The 16,291-nt window shown below is 41.5% G+C and overlaps 1 protein-coding gene across 7 annotated transcripts in view; it reads right to left on the reverse strand.

Annotated features, from left to right (window-relative positions):
• LOC121549043 (unconventional myosin-VI) overlaps positions 1–14,377 on the reverse strand; it is a 130,409-nt gene extending 116,032 nt beyond the window's left edge. For all 7 annotated transcript variants that reach the window (XM_041860843.2, XM_041860842.2, XM_045210257.1 and 4 more), the window contains exon 1: positions 14,247–14,377. The gene's annotated coding sequence lies outside the window, so the exon portion shown is untranslated. The remainder of the gene's footprint in view (positions 1–14,246) is intronic.
• Positions 14,378–16,291: the final 1,914 nt, after the last annotated feature.

Genomic DNA, 16,291 nt, shown 5'->3' on the forward strand with positions numbered 1-16,291 from the left:
GGATAGGATAAAGTAATCCTTCTGCCCCCCCTTACCCCACCCCCCCAATATATATATATTTTTTTTAAATGTGTAAAGTGGTTATCCCACTGGCTATAAGGTGAATGCACATATTTGTGAGTCGCTCTGGATAAGAGCGTCTGCTAAATGACGTAAATGTAAATATTAAAAAGGGACAGTTCACCAATTTTTCATTTACATTTGAGTCATTTAGCAGACGCTCTTATCCAGAGCGACTTACAGTTAGTGAGTGCATACATTTTCATATCAATGGTATTCATATGAACAGTCAGGCCAATAGCAGCTGCTGGTTGAAGTTTCTTGTATGTTTCTGAAGAGGAGCTGGAGACAATGGCAGACATTAGCCTTTTCATTCTAAAGAAAGCCACTACTTCCCCAGCAGAATCAATAGTTGAGAGGCAGTTTTTGAATGGGCTGTGAGTTATGCATGTTGGGCCTACTCTTCGCACTGCCACGGCTGGTACAAACACAGGATTGTTGGAGTATTGTCCAGACTGTCCGCTGCACACAGAGCTTACTGTCATGGTAAAGCAAAGTCACGTGGTGAAGAGACAAAGAGACTGCATCCCAAATGTCACCCTATTCACTAATTTTGACCAGAGACTTGGGGCCCTGGGCAAAAGTAGTGCACTAATTAGAGAATAGGGTGCCATTTGAGACACACACAGAGACTGCTTCTGAACACAAAACCCTGTGATATGTTTAGAAACAATGGGCCTGGAGGCTGTATTGAAAGTGCCAAGAAGAGCAAAAGAGCTGTGCCTTCAATGCCTTGTGAATCTGCCTGCAAAGTCTCTTTCAATTGATTTGACACTCAGCCATTCTATGGTTATGCTTAGCTCTATAAATATCGAATATTACAGGTATTAACTATCATTTCCTGTTCCTTATCCTGCCTACTGGATCAGTGTCCCGAAATCGGCTCAATATGCAATATTTGACTAGAATGGCGTTTTAAACAACAGCCAACTTTCCAGGACATAGACATGTCTTATATGGCCAGAAAGCTTAAATGATTGTTAATCTAACTGCAGTGTCCAATTTACAGTAGCTATTACAACGAAAAAATACCATGCTATTGTTTGAGGATAATACACAACAACAAAACACTTTTATCAAGGCAACTGGTTTGATACATTCACCTCTGAAGGTAAATAATGTACTTACATTCAGTAATCTTGCTCTGATTTGTCATCCTGAGGGTCCCAGAGATAAAATGTAGCTTAGTTGTTTGATAAAATCAATTTTTATATCCTAAAACACGATCCATGTTGTATACAGCATTTCGCATGAATTCCGACTCTTTCAACAAAACAATTTATGAAATCTAAAAAATAAAATAAAAAATAAAAAAAATAAAAAAAATCGGCTAAACCTCAGACACTCTAGAAGGCAACCAAACATTGCTTCATCATTCTACATTACGTATTGGCTACACAACACGTCAATTAGCCCAAGAAGATACGCACCAATGAGACAGACGGTGTTCACTTGATTGACAGTGTCTTGGTCCAATGACCACCTATCGTTTTGAAACAGATAGTCAATGAGCTGGGCTTTCCATGAGTATGTGATCACCCTTTGTATGACAAACGGCTGTTATGCTAGAGCTCTGCATAACACCATTCATTCTCAGTTGAAAATCAACAGGACGCAGGAACGTTTACGTTCCGCAGCGGTTCGCTTTCTTCTACAAACTTTTCTAAAAACGGAAAAAAGTACAACATGGCTGCTAAGAGTGGATAAGCTAAATCGAAGTCCAAGTATACAAATTTGGATGAGATTATTGCAGAAATTGACCGGGAGAGTGACACTGCACGAATGGATGAGGAGTTTTGATTCCAGGCCGCAAGAAAGATTTTTGGAAGGAAAATATACTTTTAGATCAGTAATTAAAATACGATTTTGCTTTTCATGCTAATGCAGTTGCGTGCGTTAGGGTATGTTGGCTATGACATGCTGTGGTTTTTGAGTGTCTTATTGCCTATTGGTCCACATATTTCATTACAGTGATTGTGTTCCCCATACTCTATATAATATAAATATTTATAGATAGGTGTTGTGTATTTTATGTATTGATGCAGGGCTCATCCATACAAGTACTGATGCAGGGCTCACCCCCTGCTAAAATAAAGGTTAAATCAAATAAGTAATAGTAAACTTGAGTTCTGAATTTTTTTACATCCTTAATAGTGGTGTCAGATGACCTCTGGGAGCAAACTCCAAAGAGACTACATTAAAGTCCTCCATCCCCCACTCATTCAAAACATAGGAACTGGTTCCTCCAGTCTGACCCCTCTGCCGTCTCTGGCTCCACACCCACACCCCACCCGGCCATCTAGAGGAGTGAAGGTTAGTACCTTTAATGTAGGGAAGCTAATGATCCATCATGTATGACATTCCTGGGAGTGTGTAAACTTTGATTTATTTATTTATTACCATAGCATTTTTGTATGTTCTCTATAGTTATGTACTTGGTGGCCACTTGGGTACATTTGGGCAAACTTGTGAGGGACATCTGGGAGACTTCATACTAAATATGATATAGCTCCCTCATTCTTGAATGTATCAGTCTGAACCTTTGCACAAACAGTGTTGCCCTATTGTGGACAACATCTAAATCACCCCCAGCTTCCCATCTCAATGTATGGCCTTTCTCTTGCATTTCAAAGATGACGCAAAAAAAATACAAGTTTTTTGTTTGTTTAATCTTTTATCAGATCTATTGTGTTATATTCTCCTACATTAATTTCACATCTCCACAAACGTAAGTGTTTCCTTTCAAATTGAATCAAGAATATGGATATCCTTGCTTCAGGTCCTGAGCTACAGGCAGTTAGATTTGGGTACGTCATTTTAGGCGGAAATTGAGATGAAGGGTCCTATCCAGAAGAGGTTTAATTGTGTTTATCATCATTTATATAATATCTGCTAAGAAATCATTTCAGCCTGCAAAATGTAGGCTAATGGAGTATGAGCTCAGAGTGGGAGGGGCCTACTCCAGCAGACTAGTGTGTACATTAATACCATATGTCATGCTTAGTAACTATCTATGATCAGTTAGAACTTGCATCATGGAGTAAGAGTCAGGTGGTGGTGGTGGTTTATCGAGACATGAGCTATGTCCCAGAGAGAGATTTTAAAAGTATTGCTTCCCTGCCATGAAGGGTGCGTCGGTTTGGCCTAGAATACAGTCTGTACACCACAGTCAGTTGTGTGAGTGAGGATTATCATACCTGACAAAACAGGTTGAAACTACAGGCCTAATGATTTAAGTTAACACCTTACGGAACTATGTAGGGCCATTCAATTTTTACTGTCATGCTCACACAACAGATATGTTTTTCCTCCTCAGTCAGGGTTCCATCCAAAGAAATGGAATGAGTAGAACAGGTTTGGAACCTCTAACCTTGGCAAATTGACTGGTAAACTAATTCTAATTCTATGGTTCCTGGCGGGGCGGGGGGGGGTCCTGACTGCAGGTCAGAAATAGGGCTTTCATCCATGCCGTGTTAACTGGAGCTGACATAGGCTCAGCAGGAGTAGGTTCCTGATCCTGGTTCCAGCCAGTCTGGTCTAGGAAGGTAATGCCTACCAGGGTCACAGTGGGCTGTGGCCACCAGACATGAGTCAAGGGTTTAAAACTCAGGAGGTAGCCAACAACAGTACCTGAACTTGGCCTGTATTACCGCTCATGTTTTCCATTTGAAACATTTCTCCAGTTTATGTGCCCAGTGAGTGAATATGACCCAGTATAGGCGACTGTACAAAAGCTGAAGCATTAATCTCAGACAGCCAAGCCTTGCCCAAACTAGGATTGTAAAAGGATAAGCAGATTTCCAGATTTTTGCTATTGAAGTGGACAGGAATCTCCTCCCCTCCCGAGTCCCCCCCCCATTCCTAGAGATTCCATTTTGTGAACTCCCTCCCAGTACAGTGAATTTGGTTGATGAGATCAGCAGAGGCAGTGAATCCAAAGCCAAACTTCAACCTACAACCCCTGTTACACAGCTTAAAGATTGACAAGAATCATCTTCCTCAAGTTGAAGTCTAATGCCAATAAAAGGTGCTCAGAGGGACTCTGCCACTTAAAAGTTAAACATTGGACATATTCTACAGGTCTAGTGGTTAACTAGGCCTATGCATTGAATCAGTTCCTTCCTATAGGGCCTAATTCCTATTTCATACAGTTGTTTAGAGTTGATCGGCATACAGTGCATTCAGAAAGTATTCAAACCCCTTGACCTTTTCCACTTTGTTACGTTACAGCCTTATTCTAAAATGGATTTTTTTTAATTCTCTCAATCTACACACAATACCTCATTATGACAAAGCGAAACCAGATTTTTAGAAATTTTGCACATTTAGTAAAAATAAAAAACGGAAATATATAATTTACATAACTATTCAGACCCTATACTCAGTACTTTGTTGAAGCACCTTTGGTAGCGATTACAGACTCGATTCTTCTTGGGTATGAAGTTACAAGCTTGGCACACCTGTATTTGGGGAGTTTCTCAAATTATTCTCTGTAGATCCTCTCAAGCTCTAGCAGGTTGGATGGGGAGCGTCGCTGCACAGCTATTTTCAGGTCTCTCTAGAGATGTTCGATCGGGTTCAAGTCCGGGCTCTGGCTGAGCCACTCAAGGACATTCAGAGACTTGTCCCGAAGTCACTCCTGCGTTGTCTTGGCTGTGTGCTTAGGGTCGTTGTCCTGTTGGAAGGTGAACCTTTGCCCCAATCTGATGTCCAGAGCGCTCTGGAGAAGGTTTTCATCAAGTATCTCTGTACTTTGCTCCGTTCATCCTAACTAGTCTCCCAGGCCATGCCGCTGAAAAACATCCCCACAGCATGATGCTGCCACCACCATGCTTCACAGTAGGGATGGTGCCAGGTTTCCTCCAGACATGACGCTTGGCATTCAGGCCAAAGAGTTCAATCTTGGTTTCATCAGACCAGAGAATCTTGTTTCTCATGGTCTGAGTCCTTTAGGTGCCTTTTGGCAAACTCCAAGCGGGCTGTCATGTGCCTTTTACTGAGGAGTGGCTTCCGTCTGGCCAGTCTACCATAATGGCCTGATTGATGGAGAGCTGCAGAGATGGTTGTCCTTCTGGAAGCTTCTCCCATCTCCACATTGGAACTCTGGAGCTCTGTCAGAGTGACCATCGGGTTCTTGGTCACCTCCATGACCAAGGCCCTTCTCCCCCGATTGCTCAGTTTGGCCAGGCGGCCAGCTCTAGGAAGAGTCTTGGTGGTTCCAAACTTCTTCCATTTAAGAATGATAGAGGCCACCGTGTTATTGGGGACCATCAATGCTTGGTTTTTGCTCTGACATGCACTGTCAACTGTGGGACCTTATATAGACAGGTGTGTGCCTTTCCAAATCATGTCCAATCAATTTAATTCACCACAGGTCGACTCCAATCAAGTTGTAGAAACATCAAGGATGATCAATGGAAACAGGATGCACCGGACCTCAATTTCGAGGCTCATACCAAAGGGTCTGAATACTTATGTAAATACGTTTGTTGTTATTGTTGTTGTTTTTTAAATACATTTACTAAAATTTATAAAAACCAGTTTTCGCTTTGTCATTCTGGGGTATTGTGTGTAGATTGATGAGGGAAAAAATGAATCTGTAACGTAACAAAATGTGGAAAAAGTCAAGGGCTCTGAATACTTTCCAAATGCACTGTACACCGAGTATACCAAACATTAGGAACACCTTCCTAATATTGAGTTGGCACCTACTACCATACCACGTTCAAACGCACTTAAATATTTTGTCTTGCCCTCTGTAAAAGGCTGTCATGTGCCTTTTACTGAGGAGTGGCTTCTGTCTGTCCACTCTACCATAAAGGCCTGATTGGTGGAGTGCTGCAGAGATGGTTGTCCTTCTGGAAGGTTCTCCCATCTCCACAGAGGAACTCTGGAGCTCTGTCAGAGTGACCATCGAGTTCTTGATCACCTCCCTGACAAAGGCCCTTCTCCCCTGATTGCTCAGTTTGGCCGAGCAGCCAGCTCTAGGAAGAGTCTTGGTGGTTCCAAACTTCTTCCATTTAAGAATGATGGAGGCCACTGTGTTCTTGGGGACCTTCAATGCTGCAGAATTTTTTTGGTACACTTCCCCAGATCTGTGCCTCGACACAATCCTGTCTCGGAGCTCTACGGACAATTCCTTCGACCTCATGGCTTGGTTTTTGCTCTGACATGCACTGTCAACTGTGGGACCTTATATAGACAGGTGTGTGCCTTTCCAAATCAAGTCCAATCAATTGAATTTACCACAGGTGGGCACCAATCAAGTTGTAGAAACATATCAAGGATGATCAATGGAAACAAGATGCACCCGAGCTCAATTTTCGAGTCTCATAGCAAAGGGTCTGATTACTTATGTAAATAAGGTATTTCTGTTTAGTTTTGTGTCTAAAAACACTGTTTTAGCTTTGTCATTATGGGGTATTGTGTGTAGATTGATGAGGAAAACAAATGTAATCCATGTGGAAAAAGGGAAGGGGTCTGAATACTTTCCGAATGCACTGTAAATAACATAACTTTAATCCACAAAAGAATTTGCGAATTTGTAGCCCCTAATGAACTGAGCAGCATTTCAGCCTAAACATAGACTAGAGGATTTGATCATCATTGCACTGCACTAGGTCTAGGCTACATCCACTGGCATTATTAACAAGTCATTAACTGACTAAAGGGCCAGGGTGGCTTTCAGGTCACACATTATTACCTGTAATTAAAGTATCAGTAAAACAATGAAAAGGAGCTTAACATGTTCTGTGTCAATTCACTTCTAATGTGCCCAGCCTTATGGCAGCACAGCTTCCAGGATCCTTTAAACTCCTCCCGCAAGAAGCATATCCCTATTCAAGTTCATATTAACTTCACGTTCTCTTGTATTTTATTTGCAATCGTGCTTCGAGTCGTGAGCCATCATCTTTGATTCACATACAACGATTCATGCCAATCTTCCATTGACATACTGTATGCATAGGCCAATTTGTGTGAGTCACTCAAATAAGGATTCAGCTCACTGAAAACGAGCCAGCACTGGGACCCTGTCTGTACAGTCTGTCTTTTGTCAACTAACCCCTAAGATAACTTCCTCTACCGCCAGTCCCTCGAGACATACACAGCCAAAATCTCTTCCCCACAATCTTGTCTTTTCAGGCGTACAGTAATCTCTTTGCTGTGTGAACACCACTGATTATTCTATGTGCACATCCCAAACGGCACCCTATTCCCTTTATAGTGCACTACTTTTGACCAGGGCCCATAGGTCTCTGGTCATAAGTAGTGCAATAGGGAATAGGGTGTCACTTTGGACTCATCCAGAGACTCTACAGACGCCAACAATGAATAGAGTGGAAGCCTCAGTGGCGCCACGGTCGGAAGACACTCCGATAGCAACACAGAGACACACTGCCAACCAAAGAACCAGGAGAGGAGTTCTCACTTCCCCCAGAGCCCATCCATCTTATCCAGCTAAAGAGAACATGGAAAACACATTGAGACACTGACTGGAGCCAAATGGGACTGGCAGGGAAAACAGTGGTGGCCTCTCTCACACACACACACACACACAACATTAGGCCCAGGAAACCCAGACCAACAAACCCACAGTAGTCTGGAGGACCCAAGCAGCTTATCCCACTGTGTTTCTTAAAAGCACTTGTTGAGTATCAGCAGCGGTACAGGATGGATAGCAACACAGTGGAGAGCCAAGTTTAGTAAAAAAGCTATACATGATTAAAGGCCATAGAGACACGTGAATAATGGATGCTGTAGCTAAATGCTGATAAAAAAAGAACAGTGAATGCTGCATGCTCATCCCATGGGCAAGGCAAATCTTTTTCCACTATTCTATCTATAGAACCAGAATGTTTCTGTGTAGAAAAATTGCCTAATGTCCCTCAATTACAAGAGAAAAAACACTGTAGTCTATTATGTCACAGGGTTGGGATTAGGGAGCTGATGGAATAATATGGGTCAAAGTTTCCCTTGAATAAGCTTTAACCATACATACCCCACAAGACATGCCAACAGGGGTCTCTTCACAGTCCCCAAGTCCAGAACAGAGGCTAGGAAATGCACAGTACTATATAAAGCCATGACTACATGGAACTCTTCCACCTCGGGTAACTCAAGCTAGCAGTAAAACCAGATTTTTTTTAAAAATTTATAAAACACCTCATGGAACCACACAGACTGTGGAGACAAACATACTGTAATATTGTATCATTGTAATATTGTTAATCTGTAATATTGCAGCAATGTAAATGTGTATAACGCAATGTCTTGTATGATGTATTGTTTTATTTATGATGCATTGTTTTATTCCTGTTTGGCCCCCAGGAAGAGTAGTTAGGGTTGTCACGATACCAGCATTGCGATACCTGATTTTCCATGGCATAAAGGAAAACACAAAGCACACTAAACTCTTTGGTCCTTTAAAGTACTGTATGTAAAATATTGTGTGCTATAGCTTGGAAAAGAAACATGTGACTCCGGGTTGACAACATAAGGCTGTTTGTTTCCAACATTAGGACTCTTTTCCTCAAGAAATTCAGTCTGCTTCATGTTTTGTTTCCTTGCCACGATACCTCTGAGGAGTGGGACAACATTCCACAAGCCACAATCAACAGCCTGATCATTTTTATGCGAAGGAGATGTGTCGCGCTGGATGAGGCAAATGCTGGTCACACCAGATACTGACTGGTTTTCTGCTCCACACCCCTACTTTTTTAAATCTATTCCTAGTCATGTGAAATTCATATATTTTCTGTTGTATTTTATGACCTTATGTTTTTTTTTACCCCATATGTAACTCTGTGTTGTTTTTAATCGCACTGCTTTGCTTTATCTTGGCCAGGTCGCAGTTGTAAATGAGAACTTGTTCTCAACTGGCTTACCTGGTTAAATAAAGGTGAAATAAATAAAATAAATAAAAAATAGATGAGGGCTAAATTAATTTATTTCAATTGACTGATTACCTTATATAAACTGTAACTGAGTAAAATATTTGAAATTGTTGAGTCTATATTTTTGTTCAGAATAAATACCTAATGAGCATTCAGGGTTGGTAATGGAAGGGAGAAATAATACATTCATATATTACATTTACATTTTACATTTACATCATTTATCAGACGCTCTTATCCAGAGCGACTTACAAATTGGTATATTACAAATGGAACCTCCTCATGCTTGAGTCAACAGCAACTTTTTAGTCTAAACTCATAGCTTAGAGCACTAGCTGGCTGCAGAGAGTGAAAAGAGAAGCAAATAAGTTAAATGGATTGAATAGGCCTCTGTCTAGCCTGTGTGTCGTGGCTGTGTGTACTAGGCCTATTCAGCCTTGGGCACTTGTATAAAAACTATCAAGCTGATACTCCATCACCAAATATTGCCTAGATACACAAATCCTATCAGCAACAACACTAAAACATATAATAATAATATGTATAATAATTATATAAAACTCATACTGGTAATGGGCAATTCCAAGGTAACAGAATGATGCGAAGACTCAGCTTTTTACCTTAAAAAAAAACATTGATTGCAAAGTTAAACAAACCATACAACTCTATGCACAAGGACTACTTTCAACAATTTCCACATAAAATTGGACAAAAACACATTTTAGGTTACTTAAAGAACAGTGCAGTTTTTTGTCACCAAGTTTTCCAAAAACTCTTAAACGTCTACTCTGAATTAAGATTGAAACATGTCAGCAGAAAGAATGGGGTGTCAGCTATGATATGACACCTTGAGTTTGAAAAAATCTATTTGGGTTATTTAACTACAGTAAGTGAAGTAGATTAACACATGATAACTGAATTACATCATGGGTCCCTGATGTGTACTATACAGAAATGCATAACTATGGATATGTGATGTATTCATTGTGATCTATCCTAAATAGGTACACAAAGGTTGAAAAATGCAATATTCTCCTTTGCATGTTTGGGTATTATTCTACACATTGGCTATTAGTCTAATTCTAAAATTAAACAGAAAATGTTGATATTAGTTGGCAAAGGTCTTAATGTCAACATTATTGGGTTTTGATGCATTTATAATACCCTTTAAGACTTTCTGGTAGCTGTTTTCTAAGACCCCTTTTCCATCAGTTTGACCAGAAATCAAAAAGTCTTTGCTTATTCAAAATGTATAGGATGGAAAATGTTTGAAAAATGTATATATGCCTTAATTTCTCAAAAATATAGACCCTTTGCTTTCATTTGACACCAAATGTATGTGCTCCTATGAACTTCAAAATGTTGGTGCTCATGGATCATTTTACATGGAAATGGCCTACTGTAACTGTAGTGTGCACTGTAGACTAAACCATGTAGGTTATTGTCCTTACAGCAATAGTACATACTTTATCTGGTACAGAGTGAGAGCCTAACTCCATTCCTGAGGGAAGCCTTGGGTTGAAGTTTAAACGATTTTTCTTAACGTTTAAATTGCCATTTTGAGACGTCGCACACTCGACGTCCCAACTGCCACTTATCAATATTTCTAAATCCATTCGACAGCATTGTTTCCCGCAACCTGTTTTGTGCATGACTCACTCGCTATGAAACACAGGCACTGGGGCAGACACAGACTCGCGATGAGAAAGTTGTAAAGCATATCCGTCACCAGTGATTTCATCAGCTGATTTAGCTTGTGGCCTGTCTGCTGCTAGGTAGCTTCACTGACAAACAAAGGGATGGAATTTTAGCTAGCTAGCCAATGATGTTGGGCACTGCACTGATAAACAGCGTGCAACTTGTCACTTATTTACGATAGTTTGACAGCTTGCTGATGAAGTTGTAGACATGTTCCCAGCAGTCAGTCTGTACTTCAGCATGTTTCCAAAGCACCAATCGCTACGTTGTAACATTGGGCCGGCTAAAAGCACAGCGCAGCAGTATTGACTCAGGGCAGAGCAAACTGTTCGCTGCTGTCGCTTGCCTCTGCCATTTTTCCAATTTAACGACGATTACGTGCGGAGTGCAATATCCATGGTAAATAATTTGAAAGATGCATGTCTCCTACTAACGTTACAGCATTGTTGCGTTAGGTATTCGCCTGTTAGTGGTAGTTTTGTGATAACCACTGTGATTTTTATTTTGTGGAAGAGAAACAAAACGTTTTCGGTTATGGATTTTTTCTTAACGTTATCGTCGCAATTTCGTTTAAACGTGAACGTTTACACCCCTACACATCTTCAAATCAGAAAAAAAAGTGTTCTATGTGCTAATAGCACAATGAGTGAAAAACACAAAACAATGCATGCCTTCTACAACTCAAACCTCCAACCTCCATTATTGCCCTTCTATCTACGGCCCTTATCCTGCACGACAAAGCCAGTTTGGCGGAGTTATGTATGTGTGTGAATGGACGACAGACACTAGAGTCAGACACAGCACCTGGAGAAGAGGATGGGTAGCCTACACCGCAGACGGTGTAAGGTGACACTCCTCATCACACTAAACTGAGACTTTAGTCTGATCACTGGGGCATGACTAATTCAGCTCACATTACACTAATTTCAAAGGTGATAGGGTCTGGAACCCTACATATAGTATTATACCATCCAGAAACATGATATATTTGTGCAGTCCCCATTCCGTCATCACTGGCACCCACCGCACACTGTGGTGGTTAGCCTACAATCTGCTGCTGCTATGGGTGGAGTAAATGATTACGTCCCAAACAGCAACCTATTCCCTATATAGTGCACTACTTTTGACCAGGTCTCCGGTCAAAAGTAGTGCACTATAAAGGATGCAACCAATGCCTGATGAAAGGGTTACAATAACCCTGGCTTGTCCCATGTGTGGGATGTTGTTTAAGGAAAATGTCTCCCAGTTTCACCATAATCAACACACAGCGGACAGTAGTCAAATAAGAAACCAGTGAGATAGCATTTTACAGCCTCAAAAACCTTGTGTTTTATAGTGTACGTGCAGCGCCAGTAAATCCAAAGGCCTTCATACAGGGTATGGCGCCATACCGTAGCTCAATACCAAAATGTAAACGTAGGCTACAAAAAAGTAGACTAAAATCATTCCAATCACGATTAAAATGCAACCGCTGTTAAACGTTTTGGAGGGGCTGGCTTTAGCATCACGCGGAGCATCGCCTGGAGAGAAGCCTGCGCGCCTTTCTTTCATTTTAAGAAAGCAGAGACTGTGCCAGATGGCTGACCAGCAAAGCAAACTGTTTAGGCACTGCGCCGATTGCTTGGAATTTGATGTGGCATTTGAACTCGGCCCTGTAAGCCTCACGACCAGATGTTTTACGCACCGGTTACTTTAACATTGATGTCAGCATAGGCGGCGCATCCAATAGGCTAGTGGCTTCACCTAAAGTAAATTGAATTAAATGTGCCAAAATTTGCTATATAATTACTCGTGCCTATACAGAAATAAATACAATCATTCAAAATACTACACCAGAGAGCATGATTTGGCCACAGAGGATCATTAGTCTTTTAAAAATTAGGTGTGGATTGTTTTAAGCGCGCAATTTGGGCAGCGCGCGCCGCAAATAGCCTACCAAATAGCTGATTGTTGAGTTGCAGTTAAATAGGCCTAGCTCAATATTTTAAAAGACAATCGTAGGAAAAACATAGTTTAGAAAGCAAATGGCTGTTGCTGAAAAGAGAAGACAAAGAAAATACTAATCTGTCTCTAGTTATCGTAATTCTCAACTCCCAATTGAGCGCTCTGTAGCCCATCTTACTGGCACCAGTGGAGAGCATTAGCATATCCCAAATATCAGATTTGATTGCTGCTGGACATGTAGACCTTCATTGCAAAACAGTGTGTTATAATTATTTGTTGACATGTGAATATATTTAGCATAGTTTTATCTAAAAAGGTTAACTTTAAATGTTTCACTATTTTTTATTTTTCAGAAATTCACTGAGAATGGTCCTCCCCTTCCTCCTCGGAGGAGCCTCCACTGGGTCTTTCCAATATTGTCTTCAAAATGTTAACAAAACAAAAAAAAGTTGAAACCAGCAGTGCAGGAGCTGGATGGTAAATTGAGCATTTCCTGAATGGACTTTGAAGTTGTAATTCCCTCAACTTTTACTAGCAGGATGTCAACACAGGTACAACACCTCTGTCGCAAAGAGCAGCAGTATCACTGTGACATTACTCATACCAATTCACGCTCATAAAACCAGGTAAGGAAATGACCAAAGACCATAGTCCCTCGAAAAACAATGACATCATTTTCGTGGGTGACCTCCCTCCCCAGACAGTGGGATCAATGGAATATTGTCAACTTGGCACCTCTAGTTCTTTCCATCATCAGTTATCTGTCTGGTCTAGTTGTCAGACCGAGAACAACGTTGCTTATATTGCACACACTGAACTCTTATGTAATCATTAACAGAAATAGATAATTTTCAGGACAGTAGGCTACACATGTGAATAGAGCATAGGCATTCGTTATTGCCATCCATAACGAGAGCACGCACACCGCTGTGTCCATATATGAAAACGGTTTCTATTTTCAGCACTGTGTACCAGCACTGTGTACTGTAGGCTAGATGCAGGCCCAGGCCCATACTTAATTTACTTGCTTTCACTTGAATCTGTTGCCACATGCAATGCATTTGCCCTGTGAGAAGGCAATGAATACAAAAACCGGTACACCTCGGTCAGGGGACAAGTAAGGGTTCCATTAATCCTCATGCAGTCGCGTTGATGATGCATGATTGACAGGATTCTATTGGAATGGAACCATTCGTTGGAACGGTTATAAAACAGCCGTCTGGCATCGCCTATAGTGCATGCTATGCATCTGGGAAACGACTGAACTGAAGAGTGGTGTAATGAACCTTCAGTGATTCCCACATTGTTGTCCTGGAGCGTCTGTCAAATGTTGAATTGTCCAGCTATATGTTTATATCATTCGAAACCCGTAGTGTTTTCTGAAAGGGAGCATTGCTTTCAGCGACAATAGCAACACAATTCCACATTCCAGGATGCTGTGTGAAACCGTAAGGTTTCCCCAAGGAATTATCCATTTGATGGCAATCGCTTTCTGTGTTTTGACAGCCTCAATTGGCATCAATGTAGCCTGCTAACGTTAGCCACCTAGCGAAAAGAACCCTGTGTACAACTACCACTATTTCCAAAGCTTTCAACAATTACATTGGATTCAGTTTGTGGAGGAAAAAGACAGTCGCGGACGTTACCTACCTCGTACGCGTCTCAACCTGTGCAGTCCGACACTTATTTATTGTTTATAAAAATTGTACGTTTCCGCGATAGACTGCCGGGTGCAGATCCAACCTCCGAGCTCTCCCAGAGCTCCCCTTCCTGCAGCAGCACCCTCCGACGTCCTGGGGTGTATTCATTACGGAAACCATTTACCGTTTAAGAAGCAAAGAGTTTCTATTGGACAAATTGAAGTAGGTCCCGCCCCGTTTCGTTCGCTTCCGTTTAAGAAACATTTTGCAACAGAATAGGCGGAATGAATACACCCCAGGGAATTGCCCGTGTAGTAGTAGCATCCATTAACCATTGTGAGCGCTTGACACTACGTGAGTGTCAGTTGTACACATTTAACATTCTTCACCGAGTATACCAAACATTAGGAGCACCTTCCTAATATTGGGTTGCACCCCCCCTTTTGCCCTCAGACCAGCCTCAATTCGTCGGTGCATGGACTCTACAAGGTGTCGAAAGCGTTCTACAGAGATGCTGGCCCATGTTAACTCCGATGCTTCCGACAGTTGTGTCAAGTTGGCTGGATGTCCTTTGGGAATGAACCATTCTTGATACACACGGGAACCTGTTGAGCGTGAAAAACCCAGCAGCCTTGCAGTTCTTGACACAAACCGGTGTGCCTGGCACCTAGCAACATACCCTGTTCAAAGGCACTTAAATATTTTGTCTTGCCCGTTCACCCTCTGAATGGCACAATCCATGTCTCAAGGCTTAAAAATCTCATCCTCTTCATCTATACTGATTTAAATAGATTTAAAAAGTGACATCAATAAGGGATCATAGCTTTCACCTGGTCAGTCTATGTCATGGAAATAGCAGGTGTTCATAAGGTTTTGTATACTCTGTGTATGTATCCATTCTCTTTTTAAACTGTCTATGCATCTACTGTATGTGGTTCAATAGCCATACTTATTTCCAAGCAATTATGCTGGGGTGCTAAGAAAAAGGAAGACAGACAGCATTGCAGACCAAGTTTCCACACAACACCACAACTTGGGCATCATACATTTTTGAGTGACCTTGTAACATTAAACGGGTGAAGTTTTCCCCCCTAAAGAAGTCATCCAATACCAGATTGAAAGCTAATAGCTACAGATTGAAAGCTGATAGCTACATATCATTAGAGAATCACCTGAAAGGCCAGGGCTACATCTGCTTCATGTTTCTGTACACACAGACAATGGGACAAAATGGTGCACCATGCATACTCATATCACATTTTTGTCATTTAGCAGACGTTCTTATCCAGAGCGACTTACAGTTAGTGAGTAAATACATTTTTCATACTGGCCCCCCGTGTGAATCGAACCCACAACCCTGGCGTTGCAAGCGCCATGCTCTACCAACTGAGCTACACGGGGTATCACCTCACCGGTGCGTCCCAATGTCTCCTGAATTGTGCACCTGTTTTCTACTTCCCATAATTCTAAAAGCATTGGATTGGTGGAGGCATTGGCTAGTGGTAGTTTCCGCCATGTTTCTTATTCCACAAATGTTCTTTAAAGGTACAGGGAAGTGAACAAGGGAGGAAGGAGATATAATTGGGACATAACATGTGGAGGGGAAAGCACAAATATATTACACTCCACACCTGGTGAGGTGAGCTAGTTCATTGGTCACCTTGCATCATGTACATAATAAATGCAATTTCAGGTTGTGCTGGAGGAAATGTGTTTTTGTTTGTCTATTCACCATCCCACTAGGGCCAGCCCTCATGAAAAACAAGGCTAGCTGTGCAAACACCATTATAAGCCTATACACCACGGAAACTATGGTGACTGGTTGAGTGGTAGAATAGGTCTGGATGCACTTGACATTTCAGGGGGACAATTGATACTGTCCGTCACATTTCAGAGGACAGTGCGAGGATGCATTGATCCTACTTAAGCTTCTAAAATATTTATACAACATTGTCTGTGACCATAACCGCAGTAAAGACTTAAATGGCAGGTAAGGCAGCTCCAGGTTATTCAGTCCTGGCTTGCGTCCCAAATATAGTGCACTACTTTTGACCA

Source organism: Coregonus clupeaformis, chromosome 33 (assembly GCF_020615455.1).
Source record: "Coregonus clupeaformis isolate EN_2021a chromosome 33, ASM2061545v1, whole genome shotgun sequence".
Classification (NCBI taxonomy): domain Eukaryota; kingdom Metazoa; phylum Chordata; class Actinopteri; order Salmoniformes; family Salmonidae; genus Coregonus; species Coregonus clupeaformis.